Genomic DNA, 24359 nt, shown 5'->3' with positions numbered 1-24359 from the left:
ATGTCTGGTTTGGGGAGGTATGTTCTCAAGCAAAGGCTTCTAAATATAAAACAGCCTTGTGAAGTTTTCATCTTATGAATATTCACTTGTTGAATTTACATTTTGTTTTTCATCTCTGAGCTTCTAGAACAGATCCTTACACAGAGGACAGCCTTCCCATCTGTCTGAATAAACTTGGATGGAAAGCATTTTGTGAAAACAGTACCTTGTTGTTTTGTGTGTCCATAGTCTTTGGTTGGTTTCTTTTGGAACACTTTGCAGGTCCAGCCTTTGTCACATGCAAGCTCTAATAATGTAGGACTCCAGTGGAATTCTGATCTTCTGTTCATCCTTGAGCGTGTTTACAGTGATGGAGATGAAAGTGTAACTGATAATGCAGCTTGACCTTGGGAGCCTGAGGTTATTTGAGTAGCTGTTCTCTATACAGTGAGTTCTTGATAGACCTGGGAGAGAGCAAATGCATTTAATGTATGCTTGTCAGGTGTCTGGAGTGGATGGTCTGGAACTGCAGGGAGGATCATCCTTCAGAATGGAGTGTTATCACTGGAGCTGATGTGGGCACCCCCTTCTCTGTGTCGACATTTCAACCGCAGATGTCATGCTTCATGATCTTGTTGAGAGCGTTAGCAATTGCAGTTGGTCCCCTGCTTTCATATTACACTGAACTCATTTTCAAAAGAACGAAAGATACAAATAAGGGTTTGCATTCTTTACAACCGCCCTTTCCCCGAACCCCTGGAATGCTTGATTGCTTCTAGACAGAGGATTTGTTGAGTTGTGTTATTCTGTTCTCATTTACTTTTCCAGTTATGTATCAAGTTATTTCCTAATATGGTTTCATATAGATGGCCAGTGGTACAGATTGATGCAATTGCTCCAAAAAAGGCTTTTAGCCAGTAGATTCTAATTAAAGCAACTTTTTTTTTTTTTTTTTTTTTTTTTTTTTTTTTTTCCAGAGGAGGGAAAAAAAAGTCCTTCCAAGAGCCCGGTTTCTTTGTATCAGATGATTATATATGCAATAATTTGCCAGCTTGTTGGAGACAGAAGCTGAAATATGCTCGGAGCAGTTATATTCAACCATATGTGTGTACTGGCTCTACCTGGAGCTTATTTTTCCTGCAAGGTGATATTTCTACCGTGTAATCTTGCTGCTCCCTGCCCTAGGCACTATTAAGGAGAATGTTTCAGAGAATTTGTCAAAATGGCTTCCTGTCAGAAGATTCCATTTGCATCGTGCCCATGGGAAAATGCATAGATTTAGTTGAAAATTCACGGTTCTGGGTTTTGACTGGCTTAAGTTTTCAGGGCAAGTCCATATGCCCAATGACAGAAGCACTTGCATTTACAAATCCTGCCCTCAGGTTCTCTAGGGAGAATGTTTCTTTGATCTTGCTTGTGTCTTCCATGTGCTTAGTTACTTAAGCAGAGGTGGAGGAGAGGAGCTTGTCCTAGTACAGCTGTGCTTCAGGGATGGGGAGGGCAAAACAAACAGAAATCCACTATAAAAATTGTTATTAAAACTAAATAGTAAAATCTTACATATATGGTAGTTTTTCAATGAGCAAAGTCAGATGCAGCCTTGAAGATGATGGGAAGGGGGCTAGGTGGTAATCAAGGAGCTGTACTGCCCTGATGTGACATAGACTGCTTGTTTTACTGGGAGTCTAATGTGGTGGGGAGGGAAGCACCTTGTCTCTAAACCTCATCTCCCATCCAAATCTGCGTCATCATGTCAGGTTGAGAAGGCGATGCTTAGGAAAACAAAGAGCTGTTGCAAATGCACATATCTGTTCCAGATGTCAGGAGCATTTCCTTCAAATATTTTCTTCTGTGTTAGAGAGAATCTGCCTAAAAAGCTAACCTAGCTAACTCATTGCCTGAACCATCCTCAGCAGGAGGGGGAGATGGAATGAATGATTTGCAGTTATTACCTACTAGCCTCAAGACTTGATGGAAAGATATGATGGGTACTTGCCCAGCAGGGTTCAGTGCCTGAGAATCTCTGATTTTCTTCCCTCTATCACTGCCCCAAAACAGTCCTCCACAATTCCTTGCCCTTAATGTCCTAAATATCAATCAGCCTGTTACTCCTCATTTGGAGCATTTGGGTTCTCTTCATGGGGCGTTACTCCTTATTGTTCCCTATATAGCATGAGAAGTTACGTCCCTGAAAATCCTTCCTTTCTGACATTCCCTGGTTCAGATTAAAAAAAAAACAGCCAATACCCAGGCTTTCCCTTTTTTCCCTGTCCTCTCAGCCCCTTGCACCTAAGCTGGCTTTATCTGTGAGGCTCCAAAACCTGTAAGTGATGCTGTTTGCCTCTCTGTCACAGGAACTTTTAAATCTGAGTGTAAAATAAGACTCCTACAGCAGTAAACAGAGTGATCAAACCACCTCCTTTGAAGTTACCATTTAAATAACCTCCAGGGCTTCACTAATGCAGGAAGCGAGCAAGAGGAAATAATTCCCCCCTCCTCCCCTCCCTCCCTCGTGCTCCCATCTCTGAAGCAGGGAAATGGAAATGAATTCTTTGGCAGAGGAGGAACACTGGTGTTCAGGCTATTGCAGAAGAGATGAACAGTTCTAACTTGTAGCTTGGCTAATGAGTCAGCACATTCATTCATGGATGCAATTTATTAACCCGTAAACACTGCAGATGATGGCGTTATCACTGTGATAAATTAGTTTTAATTTACTTTATAATTTATAAGGTAGTTGCTACAGCAGAGGAAAGCCTGTGTTTGTTCATGTGTCCTGGCTTGGTCCTAGGGAAGGAAGAGAAGATCTAGGAAATGAAAGGGAGGGGTCCAGCAGGACTGTAGGAACAGAGCTGATTGCAGCACTTTCTACTGATCCCCTAACCCCACCAGTTCTGGCTGGTGCTGCTAATTCATGAAAGAGTGGGTGTGTGTTCCCAGGCCTCTAGTTCTGTGTCTGAACTGATGCATGGAATTTCCTGAAATCAGACAAACACATAGCAAGAATGTAAATGAGCACACATGACAGCACTGGAGGGTGTTCAGTGATGTGCTGCACAGGAGATCCTGAGTAGGATGCTGCTGCTGGAATGTGGATGGCAGCAGGCTTGTGCAGTGCTGGAGGGGTCGGGACCAGGAGGTGTTGAGGATCCTGGAGAAGTAGGATATTGTGGATATTAGTGTTTGTCAGGTAGTTTAAGTAGTCAGTGCTTAAATGAGTTCAGTTCTTTAAGTGATTTATTAGATAGTAAGGTTTGTTCAAACAATTAACAGTGTAGTCTCAGAAGTCTGAGTCTTACCAAGCTGCCCGAGGTCAGCTTCTGGGATCAAAGGACACGGTGCTCACAATTCCTGCATTTTCAGTCTGTGAGGGGCTTATCTTTTATAAGGAAAACTATGTGCATGCCTGAACGTGTTACTACTTCAGCCTGACTGAAATGTGGGGAGTTTTCAAAGCAATTATGCCTGTGCTAATCATAATTTGCTCCGTCGTCTAGGAGTACCTGTCCTTATGTCTGTGTTGATGTTAAATTGCTGAACAATTTGATTAGGTCATTTAATAAGCTGTGTAATTGTGCTACAGATATTCCTGATGCATACGTTATTTTAATTATCTGAGTTATCAGCACCCATTGTTACTATTGTAGTGCAGTAACACTTAGAGGCTGCTATTAGAATTGAAGCTCCATTGTGCTAGGTATTGCACAGATGTTCAGTAAGCTGCAATCTCTGCTCTGGAGGGACTACACCTCTACTGGTATACAACACCCCATTATGGCACCCTCTAGGCTTCAGTTAGTTATTTTTCCTAATGTTGCTATGGGGCTGAGAAGCTGTGATGGCAAAGGAGCAGATGACTCAGTGTGCCCAGAAGGGAAGCTGTGGTGGTGCTACTGGTACAGAGCACCTGGCTGCTGCTGTCGTCTTATCACAGGGCTCTGTTTCCTTCCTCTGTAGTGCTCAGTCAGCTTCCATCTGCCTGTAGGGTGAGAGCAGGTCCCGTAGCACCGGAAAGTGGGAGCAGTTGCCCTACAGTCACCCTCTGTTCTGAAGGTACCCTAATCTCTAATTGATCTACCAGGCCTCACCAACTGTATTTTATATCTTGGGTATTTGGCTTGGGTTTGTGGGGTTTTTTGGTCAGCTTGTTTTTTGAGACAAGTTATCCTTCCAGCTAAGGAGATGTCTTTATACCAGCCAGCAGCGGGAGGCATCGGTTCCCAGCTGCACCAACCTTGTTGGTCTCAGCATCTGATAAGTCCCCTGCTGCCTGTCTTCCAGTTTACTCTCCTCTCAGCATTGCCCTTTCCTCTACTATAAGTTCTGCCTGATCCCTTTCAGAGGTTCTCTTGTCTTGTCTGCCTTTGCCTTCCTGTTTTAGTGATATTTGCATTTGGATTCTTCTAAGATCACTGTTCAAATAAGGCCTTATAGCTTGAGGTGTGAGGTGTGGGGAAAGAGCAGAAGATTGGGTCCCCTCCTTGATCCTTGGTTTTATGAAGTGCTCATGGCACAAAACTATATTGTGAAAGGGTTCTCTGTAACTACAAGAACTTTCCCACTGATAATTCCCAAAAAGAGAAAAAATGGGCTGCCCAAAATAGTTCTATGGTTTCCACAGTGGAAAGGGCCTTGCAGAGCCTTTAGTCTGTGGAGACAGCGGTGTTCCTGCATCCGCATTTGTCTGTCTGTGGTCTTTGAGTGTTAGCGGTGCTGAGTTTTGTTAGCAGCATTTAGGAACCTGTACTTTCAAGTGTACTTCAAATGCCACATCTGCTTTTTCCATGAGCCCTCCTGAGGGTGGAACATTACAGCCAGACCATCCTCTTTCATATCCACAGCATCAGTTTCTGTTTTATCAAATGTATTTTATTGCAAGCTGAATTCTTTCCCAGCTTTTTGTACTTTGCCAGATTCCCTTGACCTTGTGTCAGTCAGTGATGAATTGTACGAGTCCCTGCTGAAAACACTGCAGGAGCCGGAGGAATGCCAGCCTTGCAGCGTAGTACAGTGAGACAAAATATTTTAAGCCCAAGACCGATGGGGATGACTTCTCTATTTCAGTCTGCTCCTTCAGATTAAAAAGCTATTAAAAACTTCTCTTTGTCTCGACGCATCTGCTGCTTCATGACCAATGAATGGCGTGACTAGGACTGGAGGCTGCGGGTAGGAGGTGATATTTGCGATAAATGTATCTGGCGGTGTTTTATTTTCAGGAAAAGTAATTAAAAACATGCTACAGCAAATGATTGGTTTGTTACAGAGACTACAGAAATAGCATCTAATGCTTCTGGCTGAGAGCCAAGCAGTGTCTGAACAGACACAGTCCACAGACCTCTAACATGCACAGTTACTCTCTCCTGATGCCTCTTAGCTGTCCTTCCCTCCTCTGTGCTGTGACTGTTAGCTTGTCTGTAACTGTGAAATATCTCTCTGTAATATGTATTAGATCTCTAATTAATTCTGTGACTCTTTCATACAGTTTTGTAGCTGTATGATTAAATCTGCAGAGCGCTTCTATGTAAAACTATAAAGTAACCAGTCAGTGCTATTTTTCACATGCCCTGCATTCAGTTCTCAGTGTCAAAGGCTCACTGAGCCAGATTCTGTGCTGATGGGAATCAATGGTGTTAGAGTTGGTTGATTTGATTTGAAATTAATGGTATGAGAATATGAGGATTTACGGAGTAAACTGGGAGGCTGGAAACTTGCTCCAAGACAAAGCTGGTAGGACGAGTCTGTAAAATCTTTGAAATGATAAAAAGGCATAAATATCAGGCTGCTTCCTGCCGGGCTGCTGTCATCTGCCATGGCACCAGTGCTAGAAGGAGGAGAGGTGCAATGGCTGCAAATAGCAGATACTATTTCTAGAAACAGTTGGTGGGATTTGGATCTGGCTTAGCAAGCATTACATTTTGGGACTGAGGCCAGCTGCTATTCCCAGCGTTTGGGGTTGACCCATGGCTTGGATTAGGGGCTCGAATTTGATTTAGTTTAAGTCAGAGGCTGAACTTAGTTGGCATCTACTGGTTGGGTTTCTAGGAAATCCAGCCCCAGTAAGTTTGCTGAAGCTTTGTTGACTGAACTAAAGTTCAGTTTTCAAATACTGGTGAGAAATCCAATGCACTTGAGCTGTGTACCGACAACAAAAAGAGAACCCAAACTGATGCCATTTAGGCCTGACCTCAGCACCCTTATTTCTACTGCATTTTGGAATGAGGGAGGAGGTACAGAGTCAAGAAAAAGATGTCTGCAAATAGGAATTCAATTGGTTTAATGTACAGACTATTTTGTTGCAGCCTAACTGGAGCCTCTTATTAAGAATCTGATGGCATTTCTAAACAGGGAGAGCTGCTCCCTCGGTGGGGGCAATCTCCAATCATACTCCAACATTGCTTTTGACATATTTATGACTCCAATAAAATCTCCCATCTGGTATATTTTAAAATAAAATTGAAAATTTATCACTTTAGCTGGTTTGTCGTTCTCCCCGAGAGAAGATAGCCAGGCTGAGATTATTGCATCGGCAGCCTGTCAGCTGAGGTTAGGCTGAGGTGTGATTTAAATTTCAATACTTTCCACCTTACAGCTGTCTGGGGTGGGGAAATTACAAGAAGAAAAGCAGAGAGTCTGTTATTTCTGTTCATTAGTCTCTCCCGATTTGCTTTGTTTTTCTTTTGCTTAGCTGGGGAACCTGGGGGAGGAAGGTGCTCCCCATTTTTCTGAATTTCCACAGCCCCGGCTTGCTCAGAGAGACTGTGCAGGGCATGAGGCAGAACCTCTACTATTGGGCTGGGCTGCGGGAGCAGGAAGAGATCCTTTTCTGTATGAGGTACAAGGCAAGTGACGGCATTTGTATAGCTGCTACAGCCAGCCTGAAAGAGGCTGTGACCTTTGGGAGAGCAGAGCTGAGGGAGCAGCACCAAATGTGATTTCTCCAGCTTCCTCTGGCGTTGCCCACTGGTGCATTTGGCCAGGTGCATTTGTTTGTGACATCAGCTGCGTGTAAATTACCACAGATCTTGACTCCCTTGATCCCCTCCAATTGCTTCCTTGCTCGGGCTGTGACTCGAGCCACTGTGAACTTGGGGCTGATATCTTCCACTGCAGTCACAAAGGCAGGAGGGGAGGGTGCTGATGCAGATGCCCAAGCAAGGGCTGCAGTCATTTGCCCCTGCTGCAAGCCCTATAGGGAAAACAGAACCCAGTGCATTAGGCCTATTAAATGAAACCTTCATTTGAGGCATATGAATTTCCTTTGGAGTGTGCATGAACCTTTTATGCACAAATCTGTGGATTTGTGTAGCACGTTTTCCATGAGCGCTTTTCCAGTGTTCATTTCGGGCTCGTTACGTGCAGTGAGCTCACTGTTCTTCTGCAGCTCATTTGTGTGAATGAACATATGCTTACAGGGTCTGGTCACGTGCACTGAGCACAGCGTTAGTGTGTGTATGGCATTGTGCTTCTGCCAGCAGCCCTATTGCACATGCACAGTGCATGGGTGTCATTTCATTTGATTGCTCTATTTTCCTGTTCTCCAGATTGAACCATTGGGGTCATTTTATGACTGCATCAGGTGTTTTATTTCCTCGCACAGCAAACGTAAATTTGCTAATGTCAGATTTATTCTGAATCAATACACTGGTGCAATTCTCAATAGGGGAAAACGTCAGCCTTTGTTGCACTTCATGGATGGGCATTTTTGCATAGCTAGCATGTGTGTCCTCGCACAGCACACGTGCTTTTGTTGCCCATAGAAACAAGGTACATTGCACTGAAAATAACCTGTGCTGTAATGTTTGCTCATGATGGTGTGGTTACAGCTTGTGCACTCGGGGGCCATAGTAAAAGTGTCCTTTATCTCTAAAACTCAGTATGCTGAGTGCTATACTTGTGCAGTGTAAGCACATATTTTCTTGCACTTGCTGGCAGAGTTGTGGAAGTGTTGAGTCTTCATCTTGTTAAAATAACAGAACGGTTGTCCATATATTTTCTAATTTCCTAAAACATCCTCTGGCTTTCATGGTTTAAATTTTTGTCTGTCCAAATGATCCATGTCAAAGCATCAGGAAGGAAATTTAGGCAGTTATGGAAGTGGAATGGAGCAAAGTTGTGAATTAATGCTTTTCTGATGCTATATAAAAGGGAAAATGGTGAAAAAGAGCCACAAATAAAATACAAAATGAACAAGATCAGCCAAGGTAATGTCGAGGTTTGTACTTAAATCGGAAACGTTTACAGCGAAAGAATTCAGATGACAGCATTCCTGTCTTATTCCATCCTGTGCTCATGCCATCCTGCCCCACATCTCACAGCCCCTGGGGTCAGCCCCTGGGAAGCAGGAAGGATGACGCAGCACTTCCAGCCTTGTTCCTTCCTTTGGCTGGCCTGCCTTGTACTTAGCTGCTTTGAAAATGAGTTAGGCCTTCATTATCCCTTCATTTCTTTTCAATGGCATTTTAAAAGACCTGACACAGAGTAGGCATGATTGAAGCACCTGCTGCTTTTCTCTGTAATTACCCAGTTTCCTTGTTGGGACTGAAATTATTGCCCTGCAAGTGTGCAACGTCCCTATTAGCACGTATGAGCTAGCCAAACACCAACCTGCCTGGCTGCAGCTGGCACCTCTCCATGTATTGAGACACAAAAACCATTTTCCTTGCCTGCTGGGCTGAGCTGTGGTATACCTGAGCCCAGCCCAGCGGTGGAACTGCAGCAGAGGTGATCTGTGACTTTGACAGAACAGTGGAAAAGGGAGGAGCAGTGCCAACGACTGGGACAGTGTGCTGACAGGGACAGCATGCCTTTTGGGGGCTGGAAGCTGTGAAGGGCTTGGGAGTCCCACACACCTGGGTGCTGGTCAGATCGTGGTCTGCACAATCAGAGGTAGTGAAGCTCTGTGCAGAGCCAGGGAAGGTGCCTGCATGCTGAGAGTTTCTAGGAGCTGGTTGAGAGTTACAGCATCTTTTGTCCATCTGTTTCTCTATTAATGGGAACTAGAGCTAGGGAAAAATATTCCTGAGCTGTAACCAGTGCAACGACTGAGGCCTTGTCTGTAGCCTGGGGAGGGAGAATGCAGCCAGGAGGTAGAAGAGGCAAATCTGAGAAAAATGAATAACGAGTCTTTGTTATGGAGAGCGTTCTGCAGCATTTGCTTCTTAAAAGGTGTTCAAGGAGCATCTGCGGCCTTTGTCAAGGGAACTCAGTCCAGAGAAATTGGAAAACATGGAAGTTAGGAACAGTTAAGATTTCTCAGCCCTTTTGCAAAAGGCAGGAGTATGCTGGGGGGTCGTGTGTGACACCAGAGGGAACTGACAGTGATTCCTGCAGGTATTTGTTGCCCAGCTGCTATTTTTGACTTCAAATCCCAGAGAATCATCAAATATCTAGTCCTGGAGCTTGAGTGCTGTCCCTCTGCTGAGCCCCCTGTCCTCTCCTGGGCTCTGAATTGAGCTCCCAAGAAGCATGCGAGAGTGTTAGTCAGTGGATGTGCAGTGAGAGAAGAGAAAGAAAGGATTATGCTGAAGGATCAGTGCAGTAAATGACTTCCACGCTCAGGGAGCTCACAAGCTCCCTGTAATAAAGGAAGAGGCAAAACCAGATCCCGTGTAGCCTCTGTGATGCACAGCTAAACCTTATCTCAGCCTGTTGGGTTTCCACGGGGCTCAGCTCGCACCCCAGCCCCTCACTTCTCCCTCCCCACAGCAACGCCTGCTGCCTGCCTTCCCCCCTGGCCTCCCTCTGGGTCCTTGTGACAGGCTTAGGGATCCTGGGACCCTGATGCTGGAATGGCATTTTGGCCTAGCTGGAATTGTTTATAATCACAGAGCTTTGATGCTGTCTCCAAGGCCTCTGGAGAGCTGAGAAGGGCTATTTTTCATGTGATGCTTTTGGAGTATGCTATGGGAAAAGGTCAAGGGACGCAGTGGGAATGAGTGGGTCACATACTCAATGGTTTAGGGCACGACGGCAGCATCGGTTCTTTAAGATCTCCAAGCCTGCTTTGTAAAAATAAGCACCTCTTACTGAGCTGCCTGGGAAAGGAGAGGGGCACGCCTCCTGCGAGCGGATGTTCACGGCGCTCCTCTGGGTTTGCTCTCTTGCCTTGGCAATTGCTGCATCTCGGCATCCTTGTGAACCACACAGATCCCTCAAACAGTGCACAGCATTTTAAAAAGCCTCCTTGCTTACCGCTCTGACCTTTGTAATACAAGGAGAAATTCTGTAAGAGCAGAAGCTCCCCTCCTGCACCTGGCACACGGCTGTCTTCCAGCAGGCCGGAGAGCAGCACTGCAGGGCTCCTCAGCCCATCCCAGTGTCCACCACATCATGCTGGGCCTCTGGGCAAAGCGAGCTCTAGGCCCAACAGATATTTGACTTTTTTTTGCATGTGCTGCCTTTGCTCGTTTAAATCTGGGAGGGGGAGCAGTCTAGCAAGGGTTGTCCTTTTTTCCTCCATGATGCATACGTACTGCAGATAAGAGCCAGGAACAGGAAGCGGAGGGGTGAGGTGGCAAGTAATTTACATTGGAAATAGAAGCTGAATGTGCATTTCCCTATTCTGTTGCCATCAATCACTCAGACTTCCCGTATGCTGTGAAATAAAGGAGTGGAGTTTGCTTGCTCCCCACTTCCCCCAGGAATGGAAGCATTCATTTGTTTCACTGTTGAGAAATGCTGATCGCTCAGAGCATTTTGTTTTCTTAGATGTGCTCCACTCGGAAGCTGAACTTTTTGGCTTCCTCCTGTTTGGACTGCAGAAATGTCTTTGTATGCCCTGCAGATGTGGGGAGTCACTGCTGGTGCTGTAGCTCTGAAAGGGAAGGAAAGGTGCTGCTGAAATACAGACGGGCCCCCAGCCAGTTGAACAGATACTTCATTGCAGAGCACTGGCAAATACTCTCTGTTCTCTAGCTGTTTTAACTTGTTTATGTGATCTCGCACCTGACAGGAGTGCAGCTAGGGCCATGTCCTCCTTGCCATTGGAAACCTGTGAGTATTTTATGGGACTAACAAATTTGTTGAGAGAAAATTATAGCAGGGAATTATGTGGAATAGATAGACCAGCATGTGCTCCCTGTTATTTACAATTTAGCTCTGCTGGAAGGCATGGGGACAGTAGCAGAGATGTAGAGTGGAGGACTGGGAAAGGAATAGAAGGAGAAAAAGAGGAAAAACAGAAAGATATAGGACAAACAGGCAAGTGAATGAAAATTACCTGTCTCATAGCAAATAGCATAAATGAAATAAATATGAAAGAATTCGGATAGCTCCACCCTGGAGAGACTCAATAGAAAATGACCAGCTGTGTATTTTTTTTTTTTTACTCTGTCATCATGTGTATGGCATATATCTGTGGCTTTTAGATGGTGTCTGGTCCCTGGTTAAGCAATGTCTTCCTATTACTTACCACTCTCTAATTAGCCAAAATCTTATCCTGCACAGGAGGGGCTGACTTAATTCCTTTGTGGAGGCACTCAGGCAATGGACAGTTCTGGTCTTGGGGGATAACTGAAGTAATGGGGCGTTAAAAAGCTCTTGTGTGACTTCAGCATCCTTTGACAACTCTGGGAAACTTGGTTACAGCATGGTGTTTCCAAGCTTCCATGAGATGGCTGGGAGCGCAGCGATGATACTATTCAGTTCAATGGCTGTAACAAAGAAGCTGAGAGGAGCTGTGGCCTGGAAATTTCTATTGGCTATGGGGGACTGAAGCCCCACTCCCTGGGGTTGTGAGCTCAGCAGCTTTTATGAGCTCAGCCATTGTGGGTCAGGGCAGAACACACAAGGGAGGCCTGTTGGGAAAACCCAAGGGCTGGAAGGAAATGCTGTTGGTGACTCAAAAGGCAGAGCTCTTCCTTTTGTTGATGTTGGAGTTGAGCCACACAGACACGTCCTTCCATAATTATCTACTCGTTGCTTGTAGCTCATGCTTTTTAACCACTGGCGTTATCATGTGTTGCCTGCACACCCCACCACGTGAGGCTGGAACCCACAGCCGGAGCTCAGGTATCACACTGATGTCTGATAAGCACGTATGTGTTTGCTGCTGAGATGAGATGCGTTCAGCCCAACGCGTATGTGAGTCCTGAGAACGTGCAGATGTTGTGACAATGGAGGCAGGCCATGGGCAGCATTCATTGTGCTGCTGTCCTGCTTGCCCACGGGGGATTGCTTGCACATAAACACCCAGGAAGATGTGTCACTAACGGCTTGGCTTGAGACTGCTGAGGGGAGATGTTCGGTGCTCTGCGGGAGTGTGGGCTGGTTAGGAAGTGTGGCTGGGGGAAGGGATGAATGGATGTCAAAACATCCTGACAGAGGGAGAAAAATCAGCGCCGAGTCCCGCGTTAAGCAACAGAGACCCTTAGCGGTCACCTGGAGCAAAACACGGGTGCTGAGCTCAGTGCTGTGTGACTGATTGCTTTTTTTCCACCTGCCGATTTCAGAATCATTTAAGTAGTAACTTTAGAAAAAATAATTGAAAAAAAAAATCAGTTTCAGTTGTTTTAACTACAGTTAACTACAGTTGTTTCACTGTTGTTGTTTTTCCTTTAGTTTCCTAACAGCCTATTCTGAAATGGGAAGGTGCTTTGTTTTCCATCCTTATTGATTGCCATTTGATATTGCTGTATTCCAAGGATAGTCACAATTACTGCCTTCTCTTGAGAAGTTATTACTTCTGCTGTTTATGTCAAGTTCATCTGTTTTTATGCTTCCACCCAACTGTACCACCACCTCTTCTCCCTTCCTTCCAGCCAGCCCAGTGTCTGCTGTACCCAAATTGAGTGAACGTGTTAGCTCACCAGATTCTGCGATGCTCTCTCTCACTCTGCTAGCCAATGCACAGATAATTTGAGAAATATTGTTTGCTCCTATGGGAGTTATTTCCATCTGATTAGCCTGACTCTTTGCTGTGAGTGAGTCCAGTCCACCCCTGCACACATTTGCTCTTCAGCAGCACTGCCTTCCTGCCCCAGGAGCACTGCTGAGATCCATGGGCTTCCAAGAGCTTTTTCTGAGAATACCTTCTCTAGAATTACTCAGGTAACAATCAGCACTAGGCACATCATCCCAGCTCCAGTGCTCTTTGTGGGGTTTGCTTGCTGTCCTCCTAGTGGTAGGGGCTGCTACCTTCAAGGGGGCTTGTTGTAGCTTGATGAGTGGCAAGGCAGGGATCAGAAAAGATGAGCTGTTTGTCTTAAGGGGTAGCTCATTTTGGGTAAGTCACTCCGGGTAAATCTCATGGGGGCATGCAGAACAAAGATAATAGTCTGACTCACCTTTACAAAGAGCTTAGAGAACTCAGCTGAGAAGTGTTTTGAAAGAGCTATGCTCTGTTACAGTGATGCTGCATTTGTCTGCCATCCCCAAACCTCTGCTACGGCTTTTCCAGCAGGATTTCTACTGGTCTGGTGTAGAGCAGAGCAATACGCTGCAGAGCTCTTCCTTATTTTGCTATCTTTTCCAATGATGTTCAGCCACAATGTATATTACAAAACCATTATGGCTACTGCTAGGCTGCTGTGTGTTGTCATCACTCAGCAACAGCCATTTCCTGGATTCCATGGGAACCTGCTTAAATTTCATTGCAGTGACAATTCAAAATTAAAACGATCCTACAAAATAAATCCAGAAAGCTGAGATTTCTTCTCATCCTAAGTTCCCTTCTGCATTGTGTTACTGGCATTTATTACCTATTGGTGCTGTAAGTAGTAAATTTTCACAGTCATGAGCTGTTGCTGCATTAAGAGAAGCTGCAAAGGAGGCAGTGTGCCAAAAGGTGGATGGATGGATTTAGAAGAACCGTGTGATTCTGAACAAACCTCTCTGTAGCTGGAGAAAAGTCTCCAGTAGAGATCAGACCTTGAGGTTAGCATCTTCATCACTCTTAGACCTCTTCATACAGCTTTCAACTCTTGGTCCACTCTCAGAAGAGTCTTTCTGAGTAAATAGTCTCCCGCTGAGCGGTTTGCTCCCTTGCTGCAGGGGCCTCCGCTAGAGATCTGCCTTATGCTGACGCCCAGCATGGGCACTGACAGCTGTGGTTTGCTTACTGCTTCACAGAAAGTCTGTGTCTGTAGCAGATGATGTGTGCAAAGTGCGTGGTGATTGTTTCTTTAAGGCCCCCCTCTACTCTCCTTCCCTCTCCACTGCTGCTCTCTTGGTATTACTGCTGATACAGATTTTTTCTCTTGTTCAATTTCGGTGCACCTGCTCATATAAACAAGACTGCAGTGGGGTTGCTCAAACTGAGCTTATATATGACAACAGAAGCAGCACCCTAAAGCACATTCCTATGCACAGAGGAGTCATTAATACAGAGAATGAAGCCTGGCTTTGGCAGTTTAGATGCATGGCTTAGGTGACCCACAGAAGCTAGTCGTTAAATTAGGATATTCTCTCAGTAAAAGGTCAGATCAACTTATGGGAAGCTGCAGGAATGTTTTAGAGAGCTTGAAGTCAATCAAACAGGAGGCTTTCCTATCATCCTTTCAGTTCTAGATATTCAGCCTATCTATACATCTTCATTACTGCATTACACACTCAGTGTGAACCTAACTACCTAGATATGCTAAAGGCAAAGCATTCAGATTCAATTTTACAAAAGACAAGCTGACTTAAAACATGAATTACTGTATTATGCCGTCCTTGAGCCTTCAAGACAGGCTTGTACTCGAGCAGCTATGTGTTTTTTCATTTCATAGAATCATAGAATCTGTTATTTTGTCTTCATTCCTGCTTCAATCCGAGTTAGATATCTTGGGTTAGAAAGAACATCTTCTTACAATTGTTTTTTTCCTTCACGTTTCTATGTAACCAGAAGACTTAAAGATGGATAGGAAGGCCTTTGTGGCCAACTTTCATGAGGCTGTGCCATGCAGGAACTGGGTAGTAGAAGCTGTTTGGGAGGCTGGCAAATGGATAAAGAAGCCTGAGAACCTTGAGGCAGCAAAGGGTGGTTAAGATAACCCAGAATTTATGCAAGAGAATAGATTTTAGGAAAGTTGTGATGACTAGAGGGTGTGATTTAAACTCACTGTGGGCTGGAGAACCTATGAAAAGGACAAAATGAGCAGCTACCTCTCAACACCTTCACTGCATCTGCCTACTGGTGGAGTAGCTGTGGAAACATTATCATGTGAAGTGTTTGTGAAGCCACGCTCTGTGCCTGGAGAAGGAGATACTTGATCAAAGGAGTGGATAGAAGTGAATCTACAGCTAACTTCTGAAACAGAGATGTGATCCCTGACAGGACCTTCTCCCTCCCAGCTCTGTGTGGTGGACAAAGTGCAAAGCCTGGCACACTGCTGACTCTGTTCTGTGTTCTTGACTGTTCCCCATGGCTTAGGGGTTCAAGCACCTTTCCTCCTCTTCCCCAGCATATGTGGGAAAGCAGGGCTAAGAGTCCTGGACCAGGCCAAGGCAGTGACTCAAGAAGAAGTTGAAGTGCTCCCCAGGCCTTGTGAACTGAACAAAACAACTGGTGAGGTTCAAAGTTTTATTTCAGGGAAGGCAGGGTTACCTCGAGCCTGGGTGGGGCTAATCAATGTACATTCATCATTAATTTATGCATGTAAGGGGCTTCTGGAGTACAGTTGTCATGCTGGTTTTGATAATGCTAACTCTATCCACCCTGCCAGCTGCTGCGATGTCGTGGTAGTCTGTGTTGCTGCATGCAGAATTATGGTGCTTTTGTGGGAATATTATGTTCCCTGAATAGAGCCCCACAGAGCAATTTGCTTCATCCTTACAAACCCATCCAAATAACTGGCAGTGCCTTACAAATACAAAACAATCGAGAAAATAAATGTATTATACTGTACATCTGTGACAAAACAATGCTTTCATGTGCAAAGAGAAATGTGTTTGTTTAACTTATGGTTTCCCATTTGAAAATAAATGCATTCATTTAAATTAAAATGGGACGTTGTTCACTATTACAGGATTTTGCATGCCAGATGTAAGAAATATGCTGCTTGAAGAGCAGACTCAAAATTTGGAGTGGTTGGTGTTACCAAAAGCGTGCATCTGCTGGCTTATCCTGGATGCTGTCTCTTCCTGCAGGGTGTTCTTCACCTGAGTAGGACATTCCTGCCTTTGCATGAGCAGTGTGGTCTCTAGGAGAGGTTTGGGAGTGAGATTCTCCCTTGTGTAGCAGTCTTGTGTCTTAGTGCATGCTGGAAAGCCTGCTTTTCACATGGGTTGTGCTAAAGAGAGAGGGCTAAAACTGACCAACCTGCTTCAGAACTTTGCACTACTGTGACCGTGAGACAGACTGACTTCCTACAAGAACCATGGCACTCCACAGATATTTCATTGGTTCTGGTTTTCGTGTTAGAGGAATGTTAGTCTCATTTATATGCAGCAGTGAAAATGATAGAGAGATGGGGGGGGGAAACACTCAGTGAACAAGTTGGATGTTCCAATATTTGTTTTTTAAGATGTGCCACATTAAATGTGCCTTTTAAATGTTTGAGTTCTTGTAATGAAAGTCTGCTGCATTTCAGTTTACAGATAAGCTTAACATCATCAAGCCAAGTTTGTTCTGGGAGTTAACATTTGCATTTTTGAAAGCAGCAGCCTAATCCAGAGTAAGACCAGATGAAATGACTTTAATACAGCACGGTATGAGCTGCGGGCTGGTGGGTGTGAGCATCCTCAGAAAGGTGCTGAAATTTACTTGGATAGCTTTCCAAGAATCCACAAACTTCTTAGACCAAAACTGAAGATCACTGCTACCAGTGTTAGGAGTTGTCAACTGGAATTTCACCCTGATGTAGTTACTAAAAGGAGAAATAGCCAAGAAATAATAAATACACCTCAGTTTTTTAACCTGAACTTTTGGTATCAGTGCTCAGACCGTCTTCTAGATTCATTGTTTTCCTTAATTGAAGTTTTTTTTCCCAATTATAGATGGGAATGATGGAGTTAGCAGTTCCAGCCCTCTGCCCATGCAGTCTGACCAGCGCAGTAATGCAGTGGTATTTTTCAGGCGCAATCAAATCAGTGCAAGCATGTGATTGTATTGTCTTTAGTTGCCTGGGGGCCACAAGAGATGAAAATCACAGTTCAGCAAGCCCTTCCTTTCACTTTGGAAACATCATAGTTTGCATCTACCCCATCTGAAGTACAAGTATCTTGTATCCAGCCAGCCAGGGAATGCATTACGTTACAGCCAGCAGGAAATGCGCTGCATTTCTGAAAGCCAACACCGGCGCATTGACTGAGAGACCAGCAGGGCTGTGCAGCAAGGGTAGTTGGGCCCAGCTCAGTTTCTCCTCTGGACTGATGAGTCACATACTTGAATTAATTGCTGCAGGTGTGATTAATGTCAACTGCATAGCTAATTGCCCGAAGATTAAAATGTTTCTTTTTTTTTGTTGTTTTTTTAATCTGTAATGATGTTAATTATTTAGTCTGCTCACCTCTCTAATCTTGTTCTGCTTGTAAATGAATGGAAATATTGATCCCAGAATGGTTTTGGGTGCTACCTGTCTTGCGTCAGTCTAATTAACTTTGACCCTGTTTGCTCTTTCTAACCATACTTTCTGCTTTGCTTTTGAAGATATCTTGAAGGTGGGGCTGGAAGGGATCACTAGGGTATAACTGACCTCCAGGATCTGTAGGATTTTGCTGTGTAAGCCCCATTACTGCTCTACTTAAGCCATATTGGCTCTTTGCAGCAGTGTCTTCTTGACCACATCTCTTGGTAGCAGACTCTACCACCCAGTGGTTGTAACTGTTAAAACAATCTTCTGTTTCCTCAGTGTACTGTTCCCTTCCCTAAGCTTCAAGCTCCATCTTACTCTTCAGTGTTGTCAGTCTGTGAATGCACTGTCCCTCACACACGTACAAACTACGTTTTAATTAAACTAGTTGCTGTGACGCATTTCTCCACCATGACAGAGCAATGTTAGAAGGCTGCAGATTTGCTGACGGAGACGTTTGATGCATTTACCACCATGGGACAGAGACCTGAATGTGAAAACCCATGTGAAAAGCAGGCTTTCCAGCATGCACTAAGACACAAGACTGCTACACAAGGGAGAATCTCACTCCCAAACCTCAGCTTGGTTTAGCTAAGAGTTTTACCCAATCCTCCACCTCCAAACAGCAAAGCTTCATGGGTTGCTAGCAGAATGTGGGCCTCCTTGCCACACTGACAAAAGAGTGCCAATGTTATGAACAGTATAAAAGATGTACCACTTCCTGAATGGACAGAAGCCCAGGAAGCTCCTCTGTTCTTACGTTAGTACAGATAAAAATAAAGGAAGTTTGAAGAGACCAACATCTCTTTGAACATCTCGTGTCATTTCCCTTCAATCAGCTCTCTGTGCTGTCATGTCCTTGCAATTAGGTCTCCAGAAAAGGTGACCCCACATAACCTGGAAAGGCTGCTTTAGAAATGTCTGCATTGCCAGGCTCTGGTCTTTCTCCAGTTCTAAGACTCCCTCCCATGCATGCTTTGATGGAGCCATCTCCTCCTTGCTGAAAGACATTAACTTCCCTTCCTTAGCTTAGCTAGAAGACTGCTGCTGTTTTCTTTGCTTCACTACAGCGTAATGCAGAGGAGACAGCCACTGAGCTGCCTCTGTCAGGAAGCCTTCTTGTAGCACACTGGTCTGGGCCTTACGCTCTGCCTCCTTTTTCAGTCCAGAGTGGATGCAAGTCCGATGTGTCCCTCAGCTCTGGAGCTCTATTATTTGTATTAGACTGCAGACTCATGTTTGCCTTGGAGAGCTCTCGTGCAGCTCATGGAGACTTGAAATGGCAGCTGTTGCACTTCCTTTGATTCCTTTTTCCTATGCTGAAACTCCAGTTACTCTTTGTTAAAGGAAAACACGACAATGTGGTCAGCAAATAGCATCTGTGCATCATGGGTTTTGTCTCAACTCCTCTCTAATGCAAGCTGACTGTCAGAAACAGCCTTTCAGAAATGCAGTACCTCAAATCCTAAACCATCTGTCATGGTCAAATTAATGTAACCTTCTCCCTGCTGCCGGTGAGAGCTGGGAAGTATAACAGCAGTGAGTGCTTGGTCCAGTAGGATCAGCCTGGACACATGGCTTTCTCACATGCTTGGGCCTGTTCCACTGGGTGCTTTATAGCTGGTTCAATTCATGCCTCAGGATGGAAATGGTCCAAGTTAGTGCTCAGATATCCAAATTCTCCTGTTGTTTTTCAGCAGGAGGCTCGGTGATGGCAGCCTTGGGGCTATATGGACTTAGCACAAGCATGGCTGGTTGTCATGTACTCTACAAAGATCCAGTGCAAGACACATTTCTGCTGCTGGGTTTGGTGACTGGTTGTGCTCAGTAAGTAATGTCCTCAGTGCCAGACGGGTGCAAGCAAAGCCTGTGCTGCTGATGGACGTGGCTGGTATTGGGATGGGTGTGCAAGACTTGATGCTGGGAGGGCAAGTGGTTGTGCTTCATGCTCTGACGACTTAGTTCTGAAGCAGTCATTGACAGATGCATCATGGCAACCTGGCTGCAGCTCAGCTGCTCGAAAGCTGATAGGTTTCCTTGTAGCTTTGAATGTAGTTATATTTTCTGGCAGCTGGAGAAAATGGCTTTGAAAAATAATAGCAGCTTTTAAGTCAAATTGGTGTCAACATTCACTCCAGGCTACTTGAAGCTAATCAGTTTAAGTTCCTACTTGGCAAATGGAATTCCTGTCTTACTGCCCTCCCTCTCCTTAGCCCAATTCTTGTAACTGGTGATTGTTTCTCACTATCTCTTTCTAGTGTGTGTAGTCAGAGAGACATTTGGTTGCCAAGATGTAGGTTCTGGTATATTATTGAAGGTGCCTGCACAGTCTGTGTGAGCTTGGGCTTCTGTTTTTTTCTTTTTCTTACAGCTTTTCTCTAGTTAGGAGCAGAAGAGATAAAAATCAAAAGCTGGTGAAGCTTTAGCACCTGCCTCAAGCACAGTTCAGCTGATGATAACCACCAGTCACTGCTCTCAGCAAGAGACCTGATTCCACCCATCATGCTTGGACTGAGACAGGTGGGTAGTAAGGATCCGTGGGGGAGCCATTACAGGCTTTTCCAAGTGAACTGAAAAGGGAAAGAAGCAAAGCAGCTGCTGAATAGGGAGAATCAGGAGAGTAAATGGTAGATGGGCTGATGAAATAATGCTGTCTATAACCATGAATAAGTAACAGCATCACAGGAGGCATTCAGGGCAACAATTTGGGAGTGTTAAAATGGAGGTTAAGGATTACATTGAGGATTAGAAAAATCAGGATCCCTAAGGCATGCTCGGTGAATGCAAACGGCATAGGCAAAATCAGGTGTGTCAGGAGTAACGCCCAGTAATTAGATAGTATGATATAGACACGTATGTGACTTGTTTCTCCTAACAACACCAGTGTGTATGATATCTATTACACCAGCACCTTACAAAAGTACATGAGATGTTACAATATATGCAGGCTAACTTCTTGGATTTATGGAAGTATTAGAATTTGCTGTGCTATGAGAAGGTTTCTTCTGGCATCTCTTTACAACTCCTCCTTTATTTCAGCTCCTGTATGAGTGCAGCTTGCACATGAGGCTTTCTGGTCACATGGAGTGATTAGCTGTGAATGCTGAGACTTTAGGTTTGACTGAAGCTCCCTTTCCTTGAATGTTCATGGAGAGTGCCGACTGTATTAGTAGACAGTACAGCTGCTGGTGAATGAACAAAGTGGAAAAGGAAGAATGAGCAAGTTTTTCTTTGTCATCCTTTTCAGAAAGCGGAAGAATGCATTAAAAACCTCCAGAGGGAGTTTCTCTTCTCAGCTGTTCCTAGGCATAGTGAACTGCCATGGTGAATGATGCCCCAGGGAATCTCTTGACACGTGAACCATTTTTACTTGATTCTGTCATGATCCCACGTAGAACATTTGCTTCCTGTTTGGTTTTAAAAGATTGGGCTTGCTTAATGCTAGTTTTATATGAGGATGTCAAACACTGCAGAAGAACTGGTGCAGTGCACCAGAGCAAACTGAGCTTGGCTCTGCAGCTTGAAGCTCAAGTGATGAACCTCCCAGTTGGGTTTGAGACTGCTGAGCCGTGACTGCTGAGCCACGTGTGTGATGTGGAGGCCAAGTAACACAGTCGTTCCTTCTCTCTTCTGGAGCCTTATCGCGTCTGCTGTGTAAAGGCTGACTGAGTTGTTTTGTAAATCTCAGCAATAAAACGTGTCCACAATCTTCTCAATAAAGGGAGAAAGAGATGAGGGCATAAAATGATTATGCTGGTAAAAGAAAGGAAGACTAGTGGAGTCTGAAAGAGATGTGGGCAGATGAGCAATGGGCCTTCTGAAGCAGAACAAAATGCATTATTATTTTTAATGGAAATGCAAAAAAGGCTTTGTAGAAGCTCTGGGCAGAGCATGAGTAGAGAAAATGTTAATTCTGTTTTGTAAAGTTGGTGGCAATGAAGTTGGCTTTGTTCCACTGCTCAGGCAAATGGATACGGCAGCTGGAAAGGACTGGCTGACGAGGGATGGTAGGAACCTCACATGGGGACTGTGCTTCACACCTGCCAGTCTGTGTTCCCATTTGTGCCACAGAAGCCTGCTGTGCCATTCTGAAGCTCCAAGTTCCTTGTGGAGGGAAGGTATCTCAGCAGTTTTAGTGAAATGCTAATGCTAGGCTTCTTGCTGGCCCTCTGGCTTGAGTTTCAAACCTGACCAAACAACACGTTTTCTCTGGCTCATTCGGCCCCTAAGCCACCTTTCTGGCCTCCATCTAGCATTCTTACAGCATGCTTGAGGCTTTCTGCCTTTAGGAAACTTCTTGAATGCGAGGTTTGCAACAAACTGGTAGGATCTGTGGAAACCATAAACTGAAACATGAGTAACGTTTTGCTCTGAGAGCCTTAGGGGAGAAGTTGCTGCGTCCTGGTTTCACCACCAGACCCAAGTGCAAATGGAGGAGTTCACCTACATTGCTTGACTGTTCCAAATCACAGGAAGAAGACACGGCTCCACTTGCCTTTGTGTTTGTTGATGAGATTCTGATGCCGCCATGAGGGAGAAAATGCCCTGAAATTTTCAAAGACAGTCCTTGCTCTTCCTTCCTTCTGGGCTGAGTGGTTAAAGCTCAGTTGGCAAAAGTGGCAGTAAGCTAGCTAGGCTAGGTGACAGTGGTGTCAATCAGGACATTCCAGTAGTGCTTGGCACTGCTTATATAATGGTCCCTGCTTTCTATTTCAGAGGCTGTTAGAGAATGTGACACAGATAAAATAAATTAGAAACAAAGTCAGTGTCCATGGGGAGAGCATTCCCAAGAAAAGCATTTGCTGAGAAAGAGCGTTTACTCTGCTTCAGGCAAAGTCAGAAGTAATTAAACATCTTAGTGAAGCAGTACAAGTGGGCACACTTTGTAAAAGAGGTTAATCTATCAGGCAGGAAGAATCTCAAACCTGAGAATAAACAGCTCCAAGAAAGCAAGTGGTGAAGGTCTGAGGCACAGAAGGTAGCTTTGTTGTCTTAGTGGCTTGAGGCAGGGGAGGAGTGGAGCTGGTGGAGTGGGTTCTTCCTGCCTAACCAAAGTACTTCTATAAAGGTGTCAAGGATTTTCTGCTGAAATAGAGATAACTCAGTCTGTAACTTGTCTGCCAAGTCGGCCCCTATGTAGGAGTGGGCTGTCTGGGCCTTTGGGAGGCATGTTGTGGGAGGCTGAAGCACCCAGTAGGAAGTCCTTTTGAGTGAGAGCTCCTTCACCTTGATCAGTCATGATGGTATGTGAAGGAGTGAAAGCTATTCCTTGACAGTACGGACAGAAAGATACCATTGCTTGGAAATTGCTTGAGTGTGAATGGAGAGAACTCTTTTTAGAGTGCCCCTTTGAGGGGGGAGAAATGATGAACTGGGCTGGAGGTGCAGATGGTCATGTAGACGAGGGGCCTGGGCTACCTGGAACGCTTTAATTGCCAGGTGGTGAACTGGAGTTTGTTGTGATACATTGCAGCAATGACCTGTGACTAGTATGGGATGATTTCAACCCCTCCTGGGTTTGCAGAGAAGAAAGCTTGAGTATGCTGTCTTCAAGGCAGTGATTTATTTAGATGATCAACAGTGAGCGAGAAAAGCAGCCATGGCTCACAAAGCTGGATAGTGTCCAAAAAGTACCAGACATCTGGGAAGATGGTGGTACAGTCAGGATGTAGCTGTCCCAGCCTGGATCTGTGCCCTAGTTTGAACAGCAGTCTGGCTGATCAGTGCCATGGAGAGGAATGGGGGGAAGAAGACCTTCTCTATGGCCAGGGACAGGAGCAGAAATCCAGAGCTTGGCTGTGGGTTTTGAGCCTAGAAGTGTCCAGAGCTTTAACAGAAGGTGCAGAGAGCTGAAGGTAGAGACCTAGAAGATTAGAAGGAACATAGTTGGACTGAGCCTGTCATTCTGTGCATAGGATCTGGGGTAAAATGAAGTGCCTAGGTATGATCCATTTCAAGAGCTAATGGGCAACTGTGAGAATGCAAGTGAATGCAAATAAGGATTTGAAATAAAAATCTAACCTCAATTTGCTCTTGTGCTGCAGTTTCTCTCTGATCGGATACTAGTTTACAGAGAAGGATGCGTGCCTTTCTCCTGGCTTTGTGAGGGCCTCAGTTTTGGCAGAGGGGAGTTGGAAAGTGGGATTTTGAAGCGTGAATGTCATGTAACAGCAAAAGAGAGACTCCTCAGGGACAGGCAGAGCACTATCCCAAGGCAGCATCTGAGGTTGGTAGTTGACTAAGTGGGTAATGTGGAGAGACTTAGGTTATAATAATGGTCTGTGATAATGTTCAATAGAAAGCAGTGGTGAGGTGTTTGTTTCCTGGGAATTTAACTCCCCTGGATGCATGACCTTGCAGAGTGCAAGCTTTCCTAGCATGAAGTTATACTCTACACAGAGATGCTGGGGATTCTGGGTTGTTGCATAACTTTCCTGGGCACAGCTGCCTGCTGTGGCACAGGTGTAATGTAGGACTGTTTTCACCTGATGGGAAATAGGTAACAAATGGTGCATCCCAAGGTGCATCTCATTCTTTGTGCCAAGTCCTTTTTTCCCCAAGATGTACCTGTGCCAGGATGGGTTGGATAGTCTCTCAGGCTGTGTGCTCTGGTTCTGGCTCAGATAAATGTTCCCCATTTATGCCTGTGTGCAGTATAGATACTGGGCATTCAGTATGACCTCCGTCTGGCGTTTCAGGTGGCAGTGTGAACAGTGCCAGGGGCTTCGTGAGCGATGTTCCATGTGTCCTGGTATGAAAAGGGAGTGTTTACTTTTCACAAAAGGCTCTGGCTGCATCCTGAGGTGACAAGGGGCACGTTTGCTTCCTCTACAGCCCACCAACATTAAGCATTCACTCTGCAATAGCCAGTGTCAAAGGCCTGATTTC

At 45.0% G+C, this 24359-nt stretch overlaps 1 long non-coding RNA gene across 2 annotated transcripts in view; it reads left to right on the top strand.

Annotated features, from left to right (window-relative positions):
- Nucleotides 1-4146: 4146 nt before the first annotated feature.
- Nucleotides 4147-24359, top strand: part of LOC122182520 — a 111392-nt gene continuing 91179 nt past the window's right edge. The window contains exons 1-3 of one of the 2 annotated variants that reach the window (XR_006179842.1): nucleotides 6464-15466; nucleotides 19169-19298; nucleotides 19843-19991. This is a non-coding gene — a long non-coding RNA (uncharacterized LOC122182520). Of the gene's footprint in view, nucleotides 5146-6463; nucleotides 15467-19168; nucleotides 19299-19842; nucleotides 19992-24359 lie in introns of those variants that run through there. The other variant, XR_006179843.1, reaches the window with a different exon arrangement.

Source organism: Lagopus leucura, unplaced genomic scaffold (assembly GCF_019238085.1).
Source record: "Lagopus leucura isolate 7727_CA_CO unplaced genomic scaffold, USGS_WTPT01 Super-Scaffold_100015, whole genome shotgun sequence".
NCBI lineage: Eukaryota > Metazoa > Chordata > Aves > Galliformes > Phasianidae > Lagopus > Lagopus leucura.
This window is presented reverse-complemented; position numbering and strand designations above follow the sequence as displayed.